Genomic DNA, 27,656 nt, shown 5'->3' with positions numbered 1-27,656 from the left:
TGCCCTCTCTGCCCCCACTCTCAGAGAACTCGGAGACAAACAGAATTTCACATCAGGTTGATTTTATGTGCATTCTTAATATATGCAGTTGGTATAATAGTCAACGTCGGTACCGTTGGCCAGTACTCAGCGGCAAGACCCTCGAAGATTTCTGAGGTCCCTAGCCATGACTTCCAGTCACTGGCTGCCCACGGGTCCCACTCGAATGACACGGGTCTCCACACTCTCTGGGACCTCCTCTGGTCCGTTCTGATGCAGCTCTTCCTTCACCTGGGAACACTGGCTACAGAGCTTTGAGCCTCCGATCTTTCTCAGGTTCCTTGTGGTGGGCGGTTTCTGAGAAGTTTTCTTGGGCAGCTTTGCCTGAAGGTGATTATTCCCTCTCGCACTTGCCCTGGCCACCTGGAGAAAACAAGAGAAGGGTAGAGAATGGCCTTGGTTTGGGGAAGAGGGTGAAGGTGGCCGGGAACGACAGCTTCAGGAGAAGGGGTGTGGGCAGAGAAGGGGTATGTGCCAGGCAAGGACAGGGGAGGGGGTCTTATGGGGTGGGGTCAATGGGCAAGAGGAGTTTGGGTGGGTTCAGCTCACCTTGACATTTGTTTTGGGCCTCAATTGAGAGGAGGTCTTCATCCTTTTGTCCCGGGGAACAGGAGGCAGGTGTTTCCTAACTACTCTGAGGCCTTGGGGCTTCCCAGTCCACTTAGTCATTTTGAGGCCTCCCAGTGGTCTGCTCCAGAGCCCCTGAGCACCCCTATATATACCCCTCCCCAGGGAGACACACCCTCATGCTTTATGAGGTCAGCAAGTCTCTTCCCCAGCCAATGGTGGCCCTGGGTGAGCCTTGACATCACAAAGCCCCATCCTGACACCTCTAGCGGAGGATGGGGAGCAATTCAGGTGTTTTGGTGGGAGAAATGAGGCATTTGTACTTCCCCTAAAGAGGAAGTATTCCCTGCCATCCTCATCTCTCTAAGTCAACTCCGATGGGTCACATGGCAGGGAGAGTGTGTCTCCCCCAAAACTTCCCTATTCTATCTATTTATGACTGTAAAAGTATAAAGGGATTTAAAAAATAAAATCTGCAAACGATACAGCTTCAGCAGCCCCAGGTAACAAAAGTTTATTTTCTTTGTTCCATAGTCTCAAAATAACTGACAATTAAGAATGAATTTCACCTTTTTCTCAAGCGCACATGGAACCTTCTCCAGGATAGATCACATCCTGGGCCATAAAGCTAGCCTTGGTAAATTCAAAAAAATAGAAATCATTCCAAGCATCTTTTCTGACCACAATGCAGTAAGATTAGATCTCAATTACTGGAGAAAAACTATTAAAAAATCCAACATATGGAGGCTGAACAACACGCTGCTGAATAACCAACAAGTCACAGAAGAAATAAAAAAAGAAATCAAAATTTGCATAGAAACGAATGAAAATGAAAACACAACAACCCAAAACCTGTGGGACACGGTAAAAGCAGTCCTAAGGGGAATGTTCATAGCAATACAGGCACACCTCAAGAAACAAGAAAAAAGTCAAATAAATAACCTAACTCTACACCTAAAGCCACTAGAAAAGGAAGAAATGAAGAACCCCAGGGTTAGTAGAAGGAAAGAAATCTTAAAAATTAAAGCAGAAATAAATGCAAAAGAAACAAAAGAGACCATAGCAAAAATCAACAAAACCAAAAGCTGGTTCTTTGAAAGGATAAATAAAATTGACAAACCATTAGCCAGACTCATCAAGAAACAAAGGGAGAAAAATCAAATCAATAAAATTAGAAATGAAAATGGAGAGATTACAACAGACAACACAGAAATACAAAGGATCATAAGAGACTACTATCAACAATTATATGCCAATAAAATGGACAACGAGGAAGAAATGGACAAATTCTTAGAAAAGTACAACTTTCCAAAACTCGACCAGGAAGAAATAGAAAATCTCAACAGACCCATCCCAAGCACGGAAATTGAAACTGTAATAAAAAATCTTCCGGCAAACAAAAGCCCAGGTCCAGACGGCGTCACAGCTGAATTCTACCAAAAATTTAGAGAAGAGCTAACAACTATCCTGCTCAAACACTTCCAGAAAATTGCAGAGGATGGTAAACTTCCAAACTCATTCTATGAGGCCACCATCACCCTAATACCAAAACCTGACAAAGATCCCACAAAAAAAGAAAACTACAGGCCAATATCATTGATGAACATAGATGCAAAAATCCTTAACAAAATTCTAGCAATCAGAATCCAACAACACATTAAGAAGATCATACACCATGACCAGGTGGGCTTTATCCCAGGGATGCAAGGATTCTTCAATATCCGCAAATCAATCAATGTAATACACCGCATTAACAAATTGAAAAATAAAAACCATATGATTATCTCAATAGATGCAGAGAAAGCCTTTGACAAAATTCAACATCCATTTATGATCAAAACTCTCCAGAAATCAGGAATAGAAGGAACATACCTCAACATAATAAAAGCTATATATGACAAACCCGCAGCAAACATTATCCTCAATGGTGAAAAATTGAAAGCATTTCCTCTAAAGTCAGGAACAAGACAAGGGTGCCCACTTTCACCATTACTATTCAACATAGTTTTGGAAGTTTTGGCCACAGCAATCAGAACAGAAAAAGAAATAAAAGGAATCCAAATTGGAAAAGAAGAAGTAAAGCTCTCACTGTTTGCAGATGACATGATCCTCTACATAGAAAACCCTAAAGACTCCACCAGAAAATTACTAGAACTAATCAATGACTATAGTAAAGTTGCAGGATATAAAATCAACACACAGAAATCCCTTGCATTCCTATACACTAATAATGAGAAAACAGAAAGAGAAATTAAGGAAACAATTCCATTCACCATTGCAATGGAAAGAATAAAATACTTAGGAATATATCTACCTAAAGAATCTAAAGACCTATATATAGAAAACTATAAAACACTGGTGAAAGAAATCAAAGAGGACACTAACAGATGGAGAAATATACCATGTTCATGGATTGGAAGAATCAATGTAGTGAAAATGACTATACTACCCAAAGCAATCTATAGATTCAATGCAATCCCTATCAAGCTACCAACAGCATTCTTCACAGAGCTAGAACAAATAATTTCACAATTTGTATGGAAAAACAAAAAACCTCGAATAGCCAAAGCGATCTTGAGAAAGAAGAATGGAACTGGAGGAATCAACCTACCTGACTTCAGGCTCTACTACAAAGCCACAGTTATCAAGACAGTATGGTACTGGCACAAAGACAGAAATATAGATCGATGGAACAAAATAGAAAGCCCAGAGATAAATCCACGCACATATGGACACCTTATCTTTGACAAAGGAGGCAAGAATATACAATGGATTAAAGACAATCTCTTTAACAAGTGGTGCTGGGAACTCTGGTCAACCACTTGTAAAAAAATGAAACTAGAACACTTTCTAACACCATACACAAAAATAAACTCAAAATGGATTAAAGATCTAAACGTAAGACCAGAAACTATAAAACTCCTAGAGGAGAACATAGGCAAAACACTCTCTGACATACATCACAGCAGGATCCTCTATGACCCACCTCCCAGAATATTGGAAATAAAAGCAAAAATAAACAAATGGGACCTAATTAACTTAAAAGTTTCTGCACAACAAAGGAAACCATTAGCAAGGTGAAAAGACAGCCTTCAGAATGGGAGAAGATAATAGCAAATGAAATAACTGACAAACAACTAATCTCGAGAATATACAAGCAACTCCTACAGCTCAACTCCAGAAAAATAAATGACCCAATCAAAAAATGGGCCAAAGAACTAAACAGACATTTCTCCAAAGAAGACATACAGATGGCTAACAAACACATGAAAAGATGCTCAACATCACTCATTATCAGAGACATGCAAATCAAAACCACTATGAGGTACCATTTCACACCAGTCAGAATGGCTGCGATCCAAAAGTCTACAAGTAATAAATGCTGGAGAGGGTGTGGAGAAAAGGGAACCCTCTTACACTGTTGGTGGGAATGCAAACTAGTACAGCCACTATGGAGAACAGTGTGGAGATTCCTTAAAAAACTGGAAATAGACCTGCCTTATAGTCCAGCAATCCCACTGCTGGGCATACACACTGAGGAAACCAGAAGGGAAAGAGACACGAGTACCCCAATGTTCATCGCAGCACTGTTTATAATAGCCAGGACATGGAAGCAACCTAGGTGTCCATCAGCAGATGAATGGATAAGAAAGCTGTGGCACATATACACAATGGAGTATTATTCAGCCATTAAAAAGAATACATTTGACTCAGTTCTAATGAGGTGGATGAAACTGGAGCCTATTATACAGAGTGAAGTAAGCCAGAAAGAAAAACACCAATACAGTATACGAACGCATATATATGGAATTTAGAAAGATGGTAACAATAAGCCTGTGTACGAGACAGCAAAAGAGACACTGATGAATAGAACAGTCTTAGGGACTCTGTGGGAGAGGGAGAGGGTGGGAAGATTTGGGAGAATGGCATTGAAACATGTAAAATATCATGTATGAAATGAGTTGCCAGTCCAGGTTCGATGCATAATACTGGATGCTCGGGGCTGGTGCACTGGGACGCCCCAGAGGGATGGAATGGGGAGGGAGGAGGGAGGAGGGTTCAGGATGGGGAACACATGTACACCCGTGGCGGATTCATGTCAAGTATGGCAAAAACCATTGCAGCACTGTCAAGTAATCAGCCTCCGATTAAAATAAATAAATTTTAAAAAATAAACCAAATTCCTTTGCTAACAAGGGCCTGATCAATGTTGGCTTTGTGACTTCCAAAAACACCATTATTTTCGTTCCTTTCTTCTCTCCTTCCTCCCCCTTCTGTCTTTCCTTTTCTTTCTTATTATACAATTGAGAAAGTCTGCTTTCCATTTATAGTTATTAGAGTACTGGCTCTATTCACCATGTTGTACAATACATCCTTGAGCTCCTCTGACACCTAACACGGTGTGCCTCCCACTCCACCACCTCTGTTGCCCCTCCCTCTTGCCCTCCCCTCTGGTAACCAGTACATTGATCTCTGTATCTGTCAGCCTCCATTTTTGTCACATTCTCTATTTTGTGGTGTTTTCAGATTCTATAAGTGATATCGTACAGTATTTGTCTATCTCTGTCTGAGTTATTTTACTTAATAGTGTACCTTCCATGTTGCTGCAAATGTCAAGATTCCATTCTTTTTATGGGGCAGCTTCCCTCTATGCCTTTTTAGCAAATGGCACTGCCACCGCACACGACACGGCTCCCCGGCTCAGTTTCCATCTCTGCACTCACGCAGAGAATCACCAAGTCCTCTTCCTCTTCTCCCATGGGATGTGTATCTTTGAAGCTGAGTCTGGAACCAGTTCTTCCCCCCGCCCCCGACTTTCTGGCAAACTGGACCTTCTAGTCCCATCTCCAACCCCACAGGACCCATCTCCCTCCCTCTTCACACATTTATCCCTGCCCTGCCCTCTCTGCCCCCACTCTCAGAGAACTCGGAGACAAACAGAATTTCACATCAGGTTGATTTTATGTGCATTCTTAATGTATGCAGTTGGTATAATAGTCAACGTCGGTACCGTTGGCCAGTACTCAGCGGCAAGACCCTCGAAGATTTCTGAGGTCTCTAGCCATGCCTTCCAGTCACTGGCTGCCCACGGGTCCCACTCGAATGACACGGGTCTCCACACTCTCTGGGACCTCCTCTGGTCCGTTCTGATGCAGCTCTTCCTGCACCCGGGAACACTGGCTACAGAGCTTTGAGCCTCCGATCTTTCTCAGGTTCCTTGTGGTGGGCGGTTTCTGAGAAGTTTTCTTGGGCAGCTTTGCCTGAAGGTGATTATTCCCTCTCGCACTTGCCCTGGCCACCTGGAGAAAACAAGAGAAGGGTAGAGAATGGCCTTGGTTTGGGGAAGAGGGTGAAGGTGGCCGGGAACGACAGCTTCAGGAGAAGGGGTGTGGGCAGAGAAGGGGTATGTGCCAGGCAAGGACAGGGGAGGGGGTCTTATGGGGTGGGGTCAATGGGCAAGAGGAGTTTGGGTGGGTTCAGCTCACCTTGACATTTGTTTTGGGCCTCAATTGAGAGGAGGTCTTCATCCTTTTGTCCCGGGGAACAGGAGGCAGGTGTTTCCTAACTACTCTGAGGCCTTGGGGCTTCCCAGTCCACTTAGTCATTTTGAGGCCTCCCAGTGGTCTGCTCCAGAGCCCCTGAGCACCCCTATATATACCCCTCCCCAGGGAGACACACCCTCATGCTTTATGAGGTCAGCAAGTCTCTTCCCCAGGCAAAGGTGGCCCTGGGTGAGCCTTGACATCACAAAGCCCCATCCTGACACCTCTAGCGGAGGATGGGGAGCAATTCAGATGTTTTGGTGGGAGAAATGAGGCATTTGTACTTCCCCTAAAGAGGAAGTACTCCCTGCCATCCTCATCTCTCTAAGTCAACTCCGATGGGTCACATGGCAGGGAGAGTGTGTCTCCCCCAAAATTTCCCTATTCTATCTATTTATGACTGTAAAAGTATAAAGGGATTTAAAAAAAAAAATCTGCAACAAAAGTTTATTTTCTTTGTTCCATAGTCTCAAAATAACTGACAATTAAGAATGAATTTCAAATAAAACCTGTTTTTCAAATTCAACAAGATCCTTTGTGTTCAAATATAAGACGATTTTGTTCTTTTCAAGCTAAAAAAAGTTTGCACCTTGCAGTGAATACTTTGTTTCACTGATGGAGACGTAAATAAAAGCACATCCTGTGTCTTTACCTTGACAATTTCTGTGGTATCACTGTGTATTTAGAAAAAACTGTTTGGATGCGGGGTGTGTATTAGTCCCTTCCCTCGGGGACTGCAGGCTGTGCAGGAAGTGATCTCGAGGCCTTGCAAACCATGAAGGATGCTCTGTGGAAGGGAGCAGTGGTAACCATGGCAGCCTGTGTTGGTGACAATTGTTGAACAGGGTCTTCTCTTAATGAACTCCCTCCTAGAAGACAATGAATTTTTAAAAAGAAGTACTAAGACTGTGGCCGTATGAATTTATATATATATATATATATATATATATTTATATATGTATACCTATACACACATATGTGTATGTGTTTGGATATGTATACACACACTCATGCGTGTGTGCATTTGTATATATGTACACTGAAACTTTGTACCTTGTGAATAATATGTAAAATATTAAAACCTGACATATATGACAACAAGCTTTTCAAACTTCAACCAACAGAATTTGGTGTTGCAGAGGAAAAGTATTTAATTACTGACATTATTTTTGAATAGTGGAGTATGGAGATGGTAATGAAAACAGAACCAGTGTTTACTTGGTTTTATTCTTGTAATAAAAGTCTTCGTGGGCAATGCTCCCCAGTATTGCCTGCACGGGATGTGGGCTACTCCCCCTGCCCCACCTGTGGGGCCCACTGCCCCATTCTAAATTCCTTTGCCCCGAAGAAGACATACAGATGGCTAACAAACACATGAAAAGATGCTCAACATCCCTCATTATCAGACAAATGCAAAGCAAAACCGCAATGAAGTACCATCTCAGGCCAGTCAGGATGGCTGCTATCCAAACATCTACAAGCAACAAATGCAGAAGAGGGTGTGGAGAGAAGGGAACCCTCTTACACTGTTGGTGCGAATGCAAACTAGTACAGCCACTATGGAGCACAGTGTGGAGATTCCTTACAAAACTGGCACTAGAACTGCCATATGACCCAGCCATCCCACTGCTGGGCATACACACCGAGGAAACCAGAATTGAAAGAGACATGTGGACTCGAATGATCATCACAGCACTGTTTACGATAGGCAGGAAATGGAAGCAACCTAGATGTCCATCAGCAGACGAATGGACGAGAAAGCAGTGGAACATATACACAATGGAATATTACTCAGCCATGCAAAAGAAGACACTTGACTCAGTTCTAATGAGGAGGATGAAACTGGAGCCTATTATACAGAGGGAAATAAGTCAGAAAGAAAAACACCAATCCACTCTACTAAGGCATATATATGGAATGTAGAAAGATGGTAATGATAACCCTGTATGCGAGACTGCAAAAGAGACACAGACGCACAGAAGAGTCTTTTGGACTCTGCGGGAGAAGGCGAGCGTGGGATGCTCTGAGAGAGTCGTGTTGAAACATGTATATTATCGTATGTGAATCAGATCATCAGTCCAGGCTCCATGCATGAGACAGGGTGCTCGGGGCTGGTGCACTGGGATGGCCCAGAGGGATGGGACGGGGAGGGAGGTGGGAGGGGGGATTCAGGATGGGGAACACATGTACACCCGAGGCGGATTCATGCCAAGTATGGCAAAAACCATTGCAGCACTGTCAAGTAATCAGCCTCCGATTAAAATAAATAAATTTTAAAAAACAAACTAACTTCCTTTGGTAAAACGGGCCTGATCAATGTTGGCTTTGTGACTTCCAAAAACACCATTATTTTCGTTCCTTGCTTCCCTCCTTCCTCCCCCTTCTGTCTTTCCTTTTCTTTCTTATTATACAATTGAGAAAGTTTGCTTTCCATTGATAGTTATTAGAGTACTGGCTCTATTCACCATGTTGTACAATACATCCTTGAGCTCCTCTGACACCTAACACGGTGTGCCTCCCACTCTGCCACCTCTGTTGCCCCTCCCTCTTACCCTCCCCTCTGGTAACCAGTAGATTGATCTCTGTATCTGTGAGCCTCCATTTTTGTTACATTCTCTATTTTGTGGTGTTTTCAGATTCTATAAGTGCTATCGTACAGTATTTGTCTATCTCTGTCTGAGTTTTTTTACTTAATAGTGTACCTTCCATGTTGCTGCAAATGTCCAGATTCCATTCTTTTTATGGGGCAACTTCCCTCTATGCCTTTTTAGCAAATGGCACTGCCACCGCCCACGACACGGCTCCCCGGCTCAGTTTCCATCTCTGCCCTCACGCAGAGAAACACCAAGTCCTCTTCCTCTTCTCCCATGGGATGTGTATCTTTGAAGCTGAGTCTGGAACCAGTTCTTCCCCCCGCCCCCCACTTTCTGGCAAACTGGACCTTCTAGTCCCATCTCCAACCCCACAGGACCCATCTCCCTCCCTCTTCACACATTTATCCCTGCCCTGCCCTCTCTGCCCCCACTCTCAGAGACCTCGGAGACAAACAGAATTTCACATCAGGTTGATTTTATGTGCATTCTTAATGTATGCAGTTGGTATAATAGTCAACGTCGGTACCGTTGGCCAGTACTCAGCGGCAAGACCCTCGAAGATTTCTGAGGTCTCTAGCCATGCCTTCCAGTCACTGGCTGCCCACGGGTCCCACTCGAATGACACGGGTCTCCACACTCTCTGGGACCTCCTCTGGTCCGTTCTGATGCAGCTCTTCCTTCACCCGGGAACACTGGCTACAGAGCTTTGAGCCTCCGATCTTTCTCAGGTTCCTTGTGGTGGGCGGTTTCTGAGAAGTTTTCTTGGGCAGCTTTGCCTGAAGGTGATTATTCCCTCTCGCACTTGCCCTGGCCACCTGGAGAAAACAAGAGAAGGGTAGAGAATGGCCTTGGTTTGGGGAAGAGGGTGAAGGTGGCCGGGAACGACAGCTTCAGGAGAAGGGGTGTGGGCAGAGAAGGGGTATGTGCCAGGCAAGGACAGGGGAGGGGGTCTTATGGGGTGGGGTCAATGGGCAAGAGGAGTTTGGGTGGGTTCAGCTCACCTTGACATTTGTTTTGGGCCTCAATTGAGAGGAGGTCTTCATCCTTTTGTCCCGGGGAACAGGAGGCAGGTGTTTCCTAACTACTCTGAGGCCTTGGGGCTTCCCAGTCCACTTAGTCATTTTGAGGCCTCCCAGTGGTCTGCTCCAGAGCCCCTGAGCACCCCTATATATACCCCTCCCCAGGGAGACACACCCTCATGCTTTATGAGGTCAGCAAGTCTCTTCCCCAGGCAAAGGTGGCCCTGGGTGAGCCTTGACATCACAAAGCCCCATCCTGACACCTCTAGCGGAGGATGGGGAGCAATTCAGATGTTTTGGTGGGAGAAATGAGGCATTTGTACTTCCCCTAAAGAGGAAGTACTCCCTGCCATCCTCATCTCTCTAAGTCAACTCCGATGGGTCACATGGCAGGGAGAGTGTGTCTCCCCCAAAATTTCCCTATTCTATCTATTTATGACTGTAAAAGTATAAAGGGATTTAAAAAAAAAAATCTGCAACAAAAGTTTATTTTCTTTGTTCCATAGTCTCAAAATAACTGACAATTAAGAATGAATTTCAAATAAAACCTGTTTTTCAAATTCAACAAGATCCTTTGTGTTCAAATATAAGACGATTTTGTTCTTTTCAAGCTAAAAAAAGTTTGCACCTTGCAGTGAATACTTTGTTTCACTGATGGAGACGTAAATAAAAGCACATCCTGTGTCTTTACCTTGACAATTTCTGTGGTATCACTGTGTATTTAGAAAAAACTGTTTGAATGTGGGGTGTGTATTAGTCCCTTCCCTCGGGGACTGCAGGCTGTGCAGGAAGTGATCTCGAGGCCTTGCAAACCATGAAGGATGCTCTGTGGAAGGGAGCAGTGGTAACCATGGCAGCCTGTGTTGGTGACAATTGTTGAACAGGGTCTTCTCTTAATGAACTCCCTCATAGAAGACAATGAATTTTTAAAGAGAAGTACTAAGACTGTGGACGTATGAATTTATATATATATATATATATATATATATATATATATATATTTATATATGTATACCTATACACACATATGTGTATGTGTTTGGATATGTATACACACACTCATGCGTGTGTGCATTTGTATATATGTACACTGAAACTTTGTACCTTGTGAATAATATGTAAAATATTAAAACCTGACATATATGACAACAAGCTTTTCAAACTTCAACCAACAGAATTTGGTGTTGCAGAGGAAAAGTATTTAATTACTGACATTATTTTTGAATAGTGGAGTATGGAGATGGTAATGAAAACAGAACCAGTGTTTACTTGGTTTTATTCTTGTAATAAAAGTCTTCCTGGGCAATGCTCCCCAGTATTGCCTGCACGGGATGTGGGCTACTCCCCCTGCCCCACCTGTGGGGCCCACTGCCCCATTCTAAATTCCTTTGCCCCGAAGAAGACATACAGATGGCTAACAAACACATGAAAAGATGCTCAACATCCCTCATTATCAGACAAATGCAAAGCAAAACCGCAATGAAGTACCATCTCAGGCCAGTCAGGATGGCTGCTATCCAAACATCTACAAGCAACAAATGCAGAAGAGAGTGTGGAGAGAAGGGAACCCTCTTACACTGTTGGTGCGAATGCAAACTAGTACAGCCACTATGGAGCACAGTGTGGAGATTCCTTACAAAACTGGCACTAGAACTGCCATATGACCCAGCCATCCCACTGCTGGGCATACACACCGAGGAAACCAGAATTGAAAGAGACATGTGGACTCGAATGATCATCACAGCACTGTTTACGATAGGCAGGACATGGAAGCAACCTAGATGTCCATCAGCAGACGAATGGACGAGAAAGCAGTGGAACATATACACAATGGAATATTACTCAGCCATGCAAAAGAAGACACTTGACTCAGTTCTAATGAGGAGGATGAAACTGGAGCCTATTATACAGAGTGAAATAAGTCAGAAAGAAAAACACCAATCCACTCTACTAAGGCATATATATGGAATGTAGAAAGATGGTAATGATAACCCTGTATGCGAGACTGCAAAAGAGACACAGACGCACAGAAGCGTCTTTTGGACTCTGCGGGAGAAGGCGAGCGTGGGATGCTCTGAGAGAGTCGTGTTGAAACATGTATATTATCGTATGTGAATCAGATCATCAGTCCAGGCTCCATGCATGAGACAGGGTGCTCGGGGCTGGTGCACTGGGATGGCCCAGAGGGATGGGACGGGGAGGGAGGTGGGAGGGGGGATTCAGGATGGGGAACACATGTACACCCGAGGCGGATTCATGCCAAGTATGGCAAAAACCATTGCAGCACTGTCAAGTAATCAGCCTCCGATTAAAATAAATAAATTTTAAAAAACAAACTAACTTCCTTTGGTAAAACGGGCCTGATCAATGTTGGCTTTGTGACTTCCAAAAACACCATTATTTTCGTTCCTTGCTTCCCTCCTTCCTCCCCCTTCTGTCTTTCCTTTTCTTTCTTATTATACAATTGAGAAAGTTTGCTTTCCATTGATAGTTATTAGAGTACTGGCTCTATTCACCATGTTGTACAATACATCCTTGAGCTCCTCTGACACCTAACACGGTGTGCCTCCCACTCTGCCACCTCTGTTGCCCCTCCCTCTTACCCTCCCCTCTGGTAACCAGTAGATTGATCTCTGTATCTGTGAGCCTCCATTTTTGTTACATTCTCTATTTTGTGGTGTTTTCAGATTCTATAAGTGCTATCGTACAGTATTTGTCTATCTCTGTCTGAGTTTTTTTACTTAATAGTGTACCTTCCATGTTGCTGCAAATGTCCAGATTCCATTCTTTTTATGGGGCAACTTCCCTCTATGCCTTTTTAGCAAATGACACTGCCACCGCACACGACACGGCTCCCCGGCTCAGTTTCCATCTCTGCCCTCACGCAGAGAAACACCAAGACCTCTTCCTCTTCTCCCATGGGATGTGTATCTTTGAAGCTGAGTCTGGAACCAGTTCTTCCCCCCGCCCCCCACTTTCTGGCAAACTGGACCTTCTAGTCCCATCTCCAACCCCACAGGACCCATCTCCCTCCCTCTTCACACATTTATCCCTGCCCTGCCCTCTCTGCCCCCACTCTCAGAGAACTCGGAGACAAACAGAATTTCACATCAGGTTGATTTTATGTGCATTCTTAATGTATGCAGTTGGTATAATAGTCAACGTCGGTACCGTTGGCCAGTACTCAGCGGCAAGACCCTCGAAGATTTCTGAGGTCCCTAGCCATGACTTCCAGTCACTGGCTGCCCACGGGTCCCACTCGAATGACACGGGTCTCCACACTCTCTGGGACCTCCTCTGGTCCGTTCTGATGCAGCTCTTCCTTCACCTGGGAACACTGGCTACAGAGCTTTGAGCCTCCGATCTTTCTCAGGTTCCTTGTGGTGGGCGGTTTCTGAGACGTTTTCTTGGGCAGCTTTGCCTGAAGGTGATTATTCCCTCTCGCACTTGCCCTGGCCACCTGGAGAAAACAAGAGAAGGGTAGAGAATGGCCTTGGTTTGGGGAAGAGGGTGAAGGTGGCCGGGAACGACAGCTTCAGGAGAAGGGGTGTGGGCAGAGAAGGGGTATGTGCCAGGCAAGGACAGGGGAGGGGGTCTTATGGGGTGGGGTCAATGGGCAAGAGGAGTTTGGGTGGGTTCAGCTCACCTTGACATTTGTTTTGGGCCTCAATTGAGAGGAGGTCTTCATCCTTTTGTCCCGGGGAACAGGAGGCAGGTGTTTCCTAACTACTCTGAGGCCTTGGGGCTTCCCAGTCCACTTAGTCATTTTGAGGCCTCCCAGTGGTCTGCTCCAGAGCCCCTGAGCACCCCTATATATACCCCTCCCCAGGGAGACACACCCTCATGCTTTATGAGGTCAGCAAGTCTCTTCTCCAGCCAATGGTGGCCCTGGGTGAGCCTTGACATCACAAAGCCCCATCCTGACACCTCTAGCGGAGGATGGGGAGCAATTCAGATGTTTTGGTGGGAGAAATGAGGCATTTGTACTTCCCCTAAAGAGGAAGTACTCCCTGCCATCCTCATCTCTCTAAGTCAACTCCGATGGGTCACATGGCAGGGAGAGTGTGTCTCCCCCAAAACTTCCCTATTCTATCTATTTATGACTGTAAAAGTATAAAGGGATTTAAAAAATAAAATCTGCAAACGATACAGCTTCAGCAGCCCCAGGTAACAAAAGTTTATTTTCTTTGTTCCATAGTCTCAAAATAACTGACAATTAAGAATGAATTTCACCTTTTTCTCAAGCGCACATGGAACCTTCTCCAGGATAGATCACATCCTGGGCCATAAAGCTAGCCTTGGTAAATTCAAAAAAATAGAAATCATTCCAAGCATCTTTTCTGACCACAATGCAGTAAGATTAGATCTCAATTACTGGAGAAAAACTATTAAAAAATCCAACATATGGAGGCTGAACAACACGCTGCTGAATAACCAACAAGTCACAGAAGAAATAAAAAAAGAAATCAAAATTTGCATAGAAACGAATGAAAATGAAAACACAACAACCCAAAACCTGTGGGACACGGTAAAAGCAGTCCTAAGGGGAATGTTCATAGCAATACAGGCACACCTCAAGAAACAAGAAAAAAGTCAAATAAATAACCTAACTCTACACCTAAAGCCACTAGAAAAGGAAGAAATGAAGAACCCCAGGGTTAGTAGAAGGAAAGAAATCTTAAAAATTAAAGCAGAAATAAATGCAAAAGAAACAAAAGAGACCATAGCAAAAATCAACAAAACCAAAAGCTGGTTCTTTGAAAGGATAAATAAAATTGACAAACCATTAGCCAGACTCATCAAGAAACAAAGGGAGAAAAATCAAATCAATAAAATTAGAAATGAAAATGGAGAGATTACAACAGACAACACAGAAATACAAAGGATCATAAGAGACTACTATCAACAATTATATGCCAATAAAATGGACAACGAGGAAGAAATGGACAAATTCTTAGAAAAGTACAACTTTCCAAAACTCGACCAGGAAGAAATAGAAAATCTTAACAGACCCATCCCAAGCACGGAAATTGAAACTGTAATAAAAAATCTTCCGGCAAACAAAAGCCCAGGTCCAGACGGCGTCACAGCTGAATTCTACCAAAAATTTAGAGAAGAGCTAACAACTATCCTGCTCAAACACTTCCAGAAAATTGCAGAGGATGGTAAACTTCCAAACTCATTCTATGAGGCCACCATCACCCTAATACCAAAACCTGACAAAGATCCCACAAAAAAAGAAAACTACAGGCCAATATCATTGATGAACATAGATGCAAAAATCCTTAACAAAATTCTAGCAATCAGAATCCAACAACACATTAAGAAGATCATACACCATGACCAGGTGGGCTTTATCCCAGGGATGCAAGGATTCTTCAATATCCGCAAATCAATCAATGTAATACACCGCATTAACAAATTGAAAAATAAAAACCATATGATTATCTCAATAGATGCAGAGAAAGCCTTTGACAAAATTCAACATCCATTTATGATCAAAACTCTCCAGAAATCAGGAATAGAAGGAACATACCTCAACATAATAAAAGCTATATATGACAAACCCGCAGCAAACATTATCCTCAATGGTGAAAAATTGAAAGCATTTCCTCTAAAGTCAGGAACAAGACAAGGGTGCCCACTTTCACCATTACTATTCAACATAGTTTGGGAAGTTTTGGCCACAGCAATCAGAACAGAAAAAGAAATAAAAGGAATCCAAATTGGAAAAGAAGAAGTAAAGCTCTCACTGTTTGCAGATGACATGATCCTCTACATAGAAAACCCTAAAGACTCCACCAGAAAATTACTAGAACTAATCAATGACTATAGTAAAGTTGCAGGATATAAAATCAACACACAGAAATCCCTTGCATTCCTATACACTAATAATGAGAAAACAGAAAGAGAAATTAAGGAAACAATTCCATTCACCATTGCAATGGAAAGAATAAAATACTTAGGAATATATCTACCTAAAGAATCTAAAGACCTATATATAGAAAACTATAAAACACTGGTGAAAGAAATCAAAGAGGACACTAACAGATGGAGAAATATACCATGTTCATGGATTGGAAGAATCAATGTAGTGAAAATGACTATACTACCCAAAGCAATCTATAGATTCAATGCAATCCCTATCAAGCTACCAACAGCATTCTTCACAGAGCTAGAACAAATAATTTCACAATTTGTATGGAAAAACAAAAAACCTCGAATAGCCAAAGCGATCTTGAGAAAGAAGAATGGAACTGGAGGAATCAACCTACCTGACTTCAGGCTCTACTACAAAGCCACAGTTATCAAGACAGTATGGTACTGGCACAAAGACAGAAATATAGATCGATGGAACAAAATAGAAAGCCCAGAGATAAATCCACGCACATATGGACACCTTATCTTTGACAAAGGAGGCAAGAATATACAATGGATTAAAGACAATCTCTTTAACAAGTGGTGCTGGGAACTCTGGTCAACCACTTGTAAAAAAATGAAACTAGAACACTTTCTAACACCATACACAAAAATAAACTCAAAATGGATTAAAGATCTAAACGTAAGACCAGAAACTATAAAACTCCTAGAGGAGAACATAGGCAAAACACTCTCTGACATACATCACAGCAGGATCCTCTATGACCCACCTCCCAGAATATTGGAAATAAAAGCAAAAATAAACAAATGGGACCTAATTAACTTAAAAGTTTCTGCACAACAAAGGAAACCATTAGCAAGGTGAAAAGACAGCCTTCAGAATGGGAGAAGATAATAGCAAATGAAATAACTGACAAACAACTAATCTCGAGAATATACAAGCAACTCCTACAGCTCAACTCCAGAAAAATAAATGACCCAATCAAAAAATGGGCCAAAGAACTAAACAGACATTTCTCCAAAGAAGACATACAGATGGCTAACAAACACATGAAAAGATGCTCAACATCACTCATTATCAGAGACATGCAAATCAAAACCACTATGAGGTACCATTTCACACCAGTCAGAATGGCTGCGATCCAAAAGTCTACAAGTAATAAATGCTGGAGAGGGTGTGGAGAAAAGGGAACCCTCTTACACTGTTGGTGGGAATGCAAACTAGTACAGCCACTATGGAGAACAGTGTGGAGATTCCTTAAAAAACTGGAAATAGACCTGCCTTATAGTCCAGCAATCCCACTGCTGGGCATACACACTGAGGAAACCAGAGGGGAAAGAGACACGAGTACCCCAATGTTCATCGCAGCACTGTTTATAATAGCCAGGACATGGAAGCAACCTAGGTGTCCATCAGCAGATGAATGGATAAGAAAGCTGTGGCACATATACACAATGGAGTATTATTCAGCCATTAAAAAGAATACATTTGACTCAGTTCTAATGAGGTGGATGAAACTGGAGCCTATTATACAGAGTGAAGTAAGCCAGAAAGAAAAACACCAATACAGTATACGAACGCATATATATGGAATTTAGAAAGATGGTAACAATAAGCCTGTGTACGAGACAGCAAAAGAGACACTGATGTATAGAACAGTCTTAGGGACTCTGTGGGAGAGGGAGAGGGTGGGAAGATTTGGGAGAATGGCATTGAAACATGTAAAATATCATGTATGAAATGAGTTGCCAGTCCAGGTTCGATGCATGATACTGGATGCTCGGGGCTGGTGCACTGGGACGCCCCAGAGGGATGGAATGGGGAGGGAGGAGGGAGGAGGGTTCAGGATGGGGAACACATGTACACCCGTGGCGGATTCATGTCAAGTATGGCAAAAACCATTGCAGCACTGTCAAGTAATCAGCCTCCGATTAAAATAAATAAATTTTAAAAAATAAACCAAATTCCTTTGCTAACAAGGGCCTGATCAATGTTGGCTTTGTGACTTCCAAAAACACCATTATTTTCGTTCCTTGCTTCTCTCCTTCCTCCCCCTTCTGTCTTTCCTTTTCTTTCTTATTATACAATTGAGAAAGTCTGCTTTCTATTTATAGTTATTAGAGTACTGGCTCTATTCACCATGTTGTACAATACATCCTTGAGCTCCTCTGACACCTAACACGGTGTGCCTCCCACTCCACCACCTCTGTTGCCCCTCCCTCTTGCCCTCCCCTCTGGTAACCAGTACATTGATCTCTGTATCTGTCAGCCTCCATTTTTGTCACATTTCTATTTTGTGGTGTTTTCAGACTCTATAAGTGATATCGTACAGTATTTGTCTATCTCTGTCTGAGTTATTTTACTTAATAGTGTACCTTCCATGTTGCTGCAAATGTCCAGATTCCATTCTTTTTATGGGGCAGCTTCCCTCTATGCCTTTTTAGCAAATGGCACTGCCACCGCACACGACACGGCTCCCCGGCTCAGTTTCCATCTCTGCCCTCACGCAGAGAATCACCAAGTCCTCTTCCTCTTCTCCCATGGGATGTGTATCTTTGAAGCTGAGTCTGGAACCAGTTCTTCCCCCCGCCCCCCACTTTCTGGCAAATGGACCTTCTAGTCCCATCTCCAACCCCACAGGACCCATCTCCCTCCCTCTTCACACATTTATCCCTGCCCTGCCCTCTCTGCCCCCACTCTCAGAGACCTCGGAGACAAACAGAATTTCACATCAGGTTGATTTTATGTGCATTCCTAATGTATGCAGTTGGTATAATAGTCAACGTCGGTACCGTTGGCCAGTACTCAGCGGCAAGACCCTCGAAGATTTCTGAGGTCTCTAGCCATGCCTTCCAGTCACTGGCTGCCCACGGGTCCCACTCGAATGACACGGGTCTCCACACTCTCTGGGACCTCCTCTGGTCCGTTCTGATGCAGCTCTTCCTGCACCCGGGAACACTGGCTACAGAGCTTTGAGCCTCCGATCTTTCTCAGGTTCCTTGTGGTGGGCGGTTTCTGAGAAGTTTTCTTGGGCAGCTTTGCCTGAAGGTGATTATTCCCTCTCGCACTTGCCCTGGCCACCTGGAGAAAACAAGAGAAGGGTAGAGAATGGCCTTGGTTTGGGGAAGAGGGTGAAGGTGGCCGGGAACGACAGCTTCAGGAGAAGGGGTGTGGGCAGAGAAGGGGTATGTGCCAGGCAAGGACAGGGGAGGGGGTCTTATGGGGTGGGGTCAATGGGCAAGAGGAGTTTGGGTGGGTTCAGCTCACCTTGACATTTGTTTTGGGCCTCAATTGAGAGGAGGTCTTCATCCTTTTGTCCCGGGGAACAGGAGGCAGGTGTTTCCTAACTACTCTGAGGCCTTGGGGCTTCCCAGTCCACTTAGTCATTTTGAGGCCTCCCAGTGGTCTGCTCCAGAGCCCCTGAGCACCCCTATATATACCCCTCCCCAGGGAGACACACCCTCATGCTTTATGAGGTCAGCAAGTCTCTTCCCCAGGCAAAGGTGGCCCTGGGTGAGCCTTGACATCACAAAGCCCCATCCTGACACCTCTAGCGGAGGATGGGGAGCAATTCAGATGTTTTGGTGGGAGAAATGAGGCATTTGTACTTCCCCTAAAGAGGAAGTACTCCCTGCCATCCTCATCTCTCTAAGTCAACTCCGATGGGTCACATGGCAGGGAGAGTGTGTCTCCCCCAAAATTTCCCTATTCTATCTATTTATGACTGTAAAAGTATAAAGGGATTTAAAAAAAAAAATCTGCAACAAAAGTTTATTTTCTTTGTTCCATAGTCTCAAAATAACTGACAATTAAGAATGAATTTCAAATAAAACCTGTTTTTCAAATTCAACAAGATCCTTTGTGTTCAAATATAAGACGATTTTGTTCTTTTCAAGCTAAAAAAAGTTTGCACCTTGCAGTGAATACTTTGTTTCACTGATGGAGACGTAAATAAAAGCACATCCTGTGTCTTTACCTTGACAATTTCTGTGGTATCACTGTGTATTTAGAAAAAACTGTTTGGATGCGGGGTGTGTATTAGTCCCTTCCCTCGGGGACTGCAGGCTGTGCAGGAAGTGATCTCGAGGCCTTGCAAACCATGAAGGATGCTCTGTGGAAGGGAGCAGTGGTAACCATGGCAGCCTGTGTTGGTGACAATTGTTGAACAGGGTCTTCTCTTAATGAACTCCCTCCTAGAAGACAATGAATTTTTAAAGAGAAGTACTAAGACTGTGGCCGTATGAATTTATATATATATATATATATATATATTTATATATGTATACCTATACACACATATGTGTATGTGTTTGGATATGTATACACACACTCATGCGTGTGTGCATTTGTATATATGTACACTGAAACTTTGTACCTTGTGAATAATATGTAAAATATTAAAACCTGACATATATGACAACAAGCTTTTCAAACTTCAACCAACAGAATTTGGTGTTGCAGAGGAAAAGTATTTAATTACTGACATTATTTTTGAATAGTGGAGTATGGAGATGGTAATGAAAACAGAACCAGTGTTTACTTGGTTTTATTCTTGTAATAAAAGTCTTCGTGGGCAATGCTCCCCAGTATTGCCTGCACGGGATGTGGGCTACTCCCCCTGCCCCACCTGTGGGGCCCACTGCCCCATTCTAAATTCCTTTGCCCCGAAGAAGACATACAGATGGCTAACAAACACATGAAAAGATGCTCAACATCCCTCATTATCAGACAAATGCAAAGCAAAACCGCAATGAAGTACCATCTCAGGCCAGTCAGGATGGCTGCTATCCAAACATCTACAAGCAACAAATGCAGAAGAGGGTGTGGAGAGAAGGGAACCCTCTTACACTGTTGGTGCGAATGCAAACTAGTACAGCCACTATGGAGCACAGTGTGGAGATTCCTTACAAAACTGGCACTAGAACTGCCATATGACCCAGCCATCCCACTGCTGGGCATACACACCGAGGAAACCAGAATTGAAAGAGACATGTGGACTCGAATGATCATCACAGCACTGTTTACGATAGGCAGGAAATGGAAGCAACCTAGATGTCCATCAGCAGACGAATGGACGAGAAAGCAGTGGAACATATACACAATGGAATATTACTCAGCCATGCAAAAGAAGACACTTGACACAGTTCTAATGAGGAGGATGAAACTGGAGCCTATTATACAGAGGGAAATAAGTCAGAAAGAAAAACACCAATCCACTCTACTAAGGCATATATATGGAATGTAGAAAGATGGTAATGATAACCCTGTATGCGAGACTGCAAAAGAGACACAGACGCACAGAAGAGTCTTTTGGACTCTGCGGGAGAAGGCGAGCGTGGGATGCTCTGAGAGAGTCGTGTTGAAACATGTATATTATCGTATGTGAATCAGATCATCAGTCCAGGCTCCATGCATGAGACAGGGTGCTCGGGGCTGGTGCACTGGGATGGCCCAGAGGGATGGGACGGGGAGGGAGGTGGGAGGGGGGATTCAGGATGGGGAACACATGTACACCCGAGGCGGATTCATGCCAAATATGGCAAAAACCATTGCAGCACTGTCAAGTAATCAGCCTCCGATTAAAATAAATAAATTTTAAAAAACAAACTAACTTCCTTTGGTAAAACGGGCCTGATCAATGTTGGCTTTGTGACTTCCAAAAACACCATTATTTTCGTTCCTTGCTTCCCTCCTTCCTCCCCCTTCTGTCTTTCCTTTTCTTTCTTATTATACAATTGAGAAAGTTTGCTTTCCATTGATAGTTATTAGAGTACTGGCTCTATTCACCATGTTGTACAATACATCCTTGAGCTCCTCTGACACCTAACACGGTGTGCCTCCCACTCTGCCACCTCTGTTGCCCCTCCCTCTTACCCTCCCCTCTGGTAACCAGTAGATTGATCTCTGTATCTGTGAGCCTCCATTTTTGTTACATTCTCTATTTTGTGGTGTTTTCAGATTCTATAAGTGCTATCGTACAGTATTTGTCTATCTCTGTCTGAGTTTTTTTACTTAATAGTGTACCTTCCATGTTGCTGCAAATGTCCAGATTCCATTCTTTTTATGGGGCAACTTCCCTCTATGCCTTTTTAGCAAATGGCACTGCCACCGCCCACGACAGGGCTCCCCGGCTCAGTTTCCATCTCTGCCCTCACACAGAGAAACACCAAGTCCTCTTCCTCTTCTCCCATGGGATGTGTATCTTTGAAGCTGAGTCTGGAACCAGTTCTTCCCCCCGCCCCCCACTTTCTGGCAAAGTGGACCTTCTAGTCCCATCTCCAACCCCACAGGACCCATCTCCCTCCCTCTTCACACATTTATCCCTGCCCTGCCCTCTCTGCCCCCACTCTCAGAGACCTCGGAGACAAACAGAATTTCACATCAGGTTGATTTTATGTGCATTCTTAATGTATGCAGTTGGTATAATAGTCAACGTCGGTACCGTTGGCCAGTACTCAGCGGCAAGACCCTCGAAGATTTCTGAGGTCTCTAGCCATGCCTTCCAGTCACTGGCTGCCCACGGGTCCCACTCGAATGACACGGGTCTCCACACTCTCTGGGACCTCCTCTGGTCCGTTCTGATGCAGCTCTTCCTTCACCCGGGAACACTGGCTACAGAGCTTTGAGCCTCCGATCTTTCTCAGGTTCCTTGTGGTGGGCGGTTTCTGAGAAGTTTTCTTGGGCAGCTTTGCCTGAAGGTGATTATTCCCTCTCGCACTTGCCCTGGCCACCTGGAGAAAACAAGAGAAGGGTAGAGAATGGCCTTGGTTTGGGGAAGAGGGTGAAGGTGGCCGGGAACGACAGCTTCAGGAGAAGGGGTGTGGGCAGAGAAGGGGTATGTGCCAGGCAAGGACAGGGGAGGGGGTCTTATGGGGTGGGGTCAATGGGCAAGAGGAGTTTGGGTGGGTTCAGCTCACCTTGACATTTGTTTTGGGCCTCAATTGAGAGGAGGTCTTCATCCTTTTGTCCCGGGGAACAGGAGGCAGGTGTTTCCTAACTACTCTGAGGCCTTGGGGCTTCCCAGTCCACTTAGTCATTTTGAGGCCTCCCAGTGGTCTGCTCCAGAGCCCCTGAGCACCCCTATATATACCCCTCCCCAGGGAGACACACCCTCATGCTTTATGAGGTCAGCAAGTCTCTTCCCCAGGCAAAGGTGGCCCTGGGTGAGCCTTGACATCACAAAGCCCCATCCTGACACCTCTAGCGGAGGATGGGGAGCAATTCAGATGTTTTGGTGGGAGAAATGAGGCATTTGTACTTCCCCTAAAGAGGAAGTACTCCCTGCCATCCTCATCTCTCTAAGTCAACTCCGATGGGTCACATGGCAGGGAGAGCGTGTCTCCCCCAAAACTTCCCTATTCTATCTATTTATGACTGTAAAAGTATAAAGGGATTTAAAAAATAAAATCTGCAAACGATACAGCTTCAGCAGCCCCAGGTAACAAAAGTTTATTTTCTTTGTTCCATAGACTCAAAATAACTGACAATTAAGAATGAATTTCACCTTTTTCTCAAGCGCACATGGAACCTTCTCCAGGATAGATCACATCCTGGGCCATAAAGCTGGCCTTGGTAAATTCAAAAAAATAGAAATCATTCCAAGCATCTTTTCTGACCACAATGCAGTAAGATTAGATCTCAATTACAGGAGAAAAACTATTAAAAAATCCAACATATGGAGGCTGAACAACACGCTGCTGAATAACCAACAAGTCACAGAAGAAATAAAAAAAGAAATCAAAATTTGCATAGAAACGAATGAAAATGAAAACACAACAACCCAAAACCTGTGGGACACGGTAAAAGCAGTCCTAAGGGGAATGTTCATAGCAATACAGGCACACCTCAAGAAACAAGAAAAAAGTCAAATAAATAACCTAACTCTACACCTAAAGCCACTAGAAAAGGAAGAAATGAAGAACCCCAGGGTTAGTAGAAGGAAAGAAATCTTAAAAATTAAAGCAGAAATAAATGCAAAAGAAACAAAAGAGACCATAGCAAAAATCAACAAAACCAAAAGCTGGTTCTTTGAAAGGATAAATAAAATTGACAAACCATTAGCCAGACTCATCAAGAAACAAAGGGAGAAAAATCAAATCAATAAAATTAGAAATGAAAATGGAGAGATTACAACAGACAACACAGAAATACAAAGGATCATAAGAGACTACTATCAACAATTATATGCCAATAAAATGGACAACGAGGAAGAAATGGACAAATTCTTAGAAAAGTACAACTTTCCAAAACTCGACCAGGAAGAAATAGAAAATCTTAACAGACCCATCCCAAGCACGGAAATTGAAACTGTAATAAAAAATCTTCCGGCAAACAAAAGCCCAGGTCCAGACGGCGTCACAGCTGAATTCTACCAAAAATTTAGAGAAGAGCTAACAACTATCCTGCTCAAACACTTCCAGAAAATTGCAGAGGATGGTAAACTTCCAAACTCATTCTATGAGGCCACCATCACCCTAATACCAAAACCTGACAAAGATCCCACAAAAAAAGAAAACTACAGGCCAATATCATTGATGAACATAGATGCAAAAATCCTTAACAAAATTCTAGCAATCAGAATCCAACAACACATTAAGAAGATCATACACCATGACCAGGTGGGCTTTATCCCAGGGATGCAAGGATTCTTCAATATCCGCAAATCAATCAATGTAATACACCGCATTAACAAATTGAAAAATAAAAACCATATGATTATCTCAATAGATGCAGAGAAAGCCTTTGACAAAATTCAACATCCATTTATGATCAAAACTCTCCAGAAATCAGGAATAGAAGGAACATACCTCAACATAATAAAAGCTATATATGACAAACCCGCAGCAAACATTATCCTCAATGGTGAAAAATTGAAAGCATTTCCTCTAAAGTCAGGAACAAGACAAGGGTGCCCACTTTCACCATTACTATTCAACATAGTTTGGGAAGTTTTGGCCACAGCAATCAGAACAGAAAAAGAAATAAAAGGAATCCAAATTGGAAAAGAAGAAGTAAAGCTCTCACTGTTTGCAGATGACATGATCCTCTACATAGAAAACCCTAAAGACTCCACCAGAAAATTACTAGAACTAATCAATGACTATAGTAAAGTTGCAGGATATAAAATCAACACACAGAAATCCCTTGCATTCCTATACACTAATAATGAGAAAACAGAAAGAGAAATTAAGGAAACAATTCCATTCACCATTGCAACGGAAAGAATAAAATACTTAGGAATATATCTACCTGAAGAATCTAAAGACCTATATATAGAAAACTATAAAACACTGGTGAAAGAAATCAAAGAGGACACTAACAGATGGAGAAATATACCATGTTCATGGATTGGAAGAATCAATGTAGTGAAAATGACTATACTGCCCAAAGCAATCTATAGATTCAATGCAATCCCTATCAAGCTACCAACAGCATTCTTCACAGAGCTAGAACAAATAATTTCACAATTTGTATGGAAAAACAAAAAACCTCGAATAGCCAAAGCGATCTTGAGAAAGAAGAATGGAACTGGAGGAATCAACCTACCTGACTTCAGGCTCTACTACAAAGCCACAGTTATCAAGACAGTATGGTACTGGCACAAAGACAGAAATATAGATCGATGGAACAAAATAGAAAGCCCAGAGATAAATCCACGCACATATGGACACCTTATCTTTGACAAAGGAGGCAAGAATATACAATGGATTAAAGACAATCTCTTTAACAAGTGGTGCTGGGAACTCTGGTCAACCACTTGTAAAAAAATGAAACTAGAACACTTTCTAACACCATACACAAAAATAAACTCAAAATGGATTAAAGATCTAAACGTAAGACCAGAAACTATAAAACTCCTAGAGGAGAACATAGGCAAAACACTCTCTGACATACATCACAGCAGGATCCTCTATGACCCACCTCCCAGAATATTGGAAATAAAAGCAAAAATAAACAAATGGGACCTAATTAACTTAAAAGTTTCTGCACAACAAAGGAAACCATTAGCAAGGTGAAAAGACAGCCTTCAGAATGGGAGAAGATAATAGCAAATGAAGTAACTGACAAACAACTAATCTCGAGAATATACAAGCAACTCCTACAGCTCAACTCCAGAAAAATAAATGACCCAATCAAAAAATGGGCCAAAGAACTAAACAGACATTTCTCCAAAGAAGACATACAGATGGCTAACAAACACATGAAAAGATGCTCAACATCACTCATTATCAGAGACATGCAAATCAAAACCACTATGAGGTACCATTTCACACCAGTCAGAATGGCTGCGATCCAAAAGTCTACAAGTAATAAATGCTGGAGAGGGTGTGGAGAAAAGGGAACCCTCTTACACTGTTGGTGGGAATGCAAACTAGTACAGCCACTATGGAGAACAGTGTGGAGATTCCTTAAAAAACTGGAAATAGACCTGCCTTATAGTCCAGCAATCCCACTGCTGGGCATACACACTGAGGAAACCAGAAGGGAAAGAGACACGAGTACCCCAATGTTCATCGCAGCACTGTTTATAATAGCCAGGACATGGAAGCAACCTAGGTGTCCATCAGCAGATGAATGGATAAGAAAGCTGTGGCACATATACACAATGGAGTATTATTCAGCCATTAAAAAGAATACATTTGACTCAGTTCTAATGAGGTGGATGAAACTGGAGCCTATTATACAGAGTGAAATAAGTCAGAAAGAAAAACACCAATCCACTCTACTAAGGCATATATATGGAATGTAGAAAGATGGTAATGATAACCCTGTATGCGAGACTGCAAAAGAGACACAGACGCACAGAAGAGTCTTTTGGACTCTGCGGGAGAAGGCGAGCGTGGGATGCTCTGAGAGAGTCGTGTTGAAACATGTATATTATCGTATGTGAATCAGATCATCAGTCCAGGCTCCATGCATGAGACAGGGTGCTCGGGGCTGGTGCACTGGGATGGCCCAGAGGGATGGGACGGGGAGGGAGGTGGGAGGGGGGATTCAGGATGGGGAACACATGTACACCCGAGGCGGATTCATGCCAAGTATGGCAAAAACCACTGCAGCACTGTCAAGTAATCAGCCTCCGAGTAAAATAAATAAATTTTAAAAAACAAACTAACTTCCTTTGGTAAAACGGGCCTGATCAATGTTGGCTTTGTGACTTCCAAAAACACCATTATTTTCGTTCCTTGCTTCCCTCCTTCCTCCCCCTTCTGTCTTTCCTTTTCTTTCTTATTATACAATTGAGAAAGTTTGCTTTCCATTGATAGTTATTAGAGTACTGGCTCTATTCACCATGTTGTACAATACATCCTTGAGCTCCTCTGACACCTAACACGGTGTGCCTCCCACTCGGCCACCTCTGTTGCCCCTCCCTCTTACCCTCCCCTCTGGTAACCAGTAGATTGATCTCTGTATCTGTGAGCCTCCATTTTTGTTACATTCTCTATTTTGTGGTGTTTTCAGATTCTATAAGTGCTATCGTACAGTATTTGTCTATCTCTGTCTGAGTTTTTTTACTTAATAGTGTACCTTCCATGTTGCTGCAAATGTCCAGATTCCATTCTTTTTATGGGGCAACGTCCCTCTATGCCTTTTTAGCAAATGGCACTGCCACCGCCCACGACAGGGCTCCCCGGCTCAGTTTCCATCTCTGCCCTCACGCAGAGAAACACCAAGTCCTCTTCCTCTTCTCCCATGGGATGTGTATCTTTGAAGCTGAGTCTGGAACCAGTTCTTCCCCCCGCCCCCCACTTTCTGGCAAACTGGACCTTCTAGTCCCATCTCCAACCCCACAGGACCCATCTCCCTCCCTCTTCACACATTTATCCCTGCCCTGCCCTCTCTGCCCCCACTCTCAGAGACCTCGGAGACAAACAGAAATTCACATCAGGTTGATTTTATGTGCATTCCTAATGTATGCAGTTGGTATAATAGTCAACGTCGGTACCGTTGGCCAGTACTCAGCGGCAAGACCCTCGAAGATTTCTGAGGTCTCTAGCCATGCCTTCCAGTC

The sequence above is a fragment of the Bubalus kerabau genome, chromosome X (assembly GCF_029407905.1).
Source record: "Bubalus kerabau isolate K-KA32 ecotype Philippines breed swamp buffalo chromosome X, PCC_UOA_SB_1v2, whole genome shotgun sequence".
Lineage (NCBI taxonomy): Eukaryota > Metazoa > Chordata > Mammalia > Artiodactyla > Bovidae > Bubalus > Bubalus kerabau.
Note: the sequence above shows the minus strand (reverse complement) of the source record.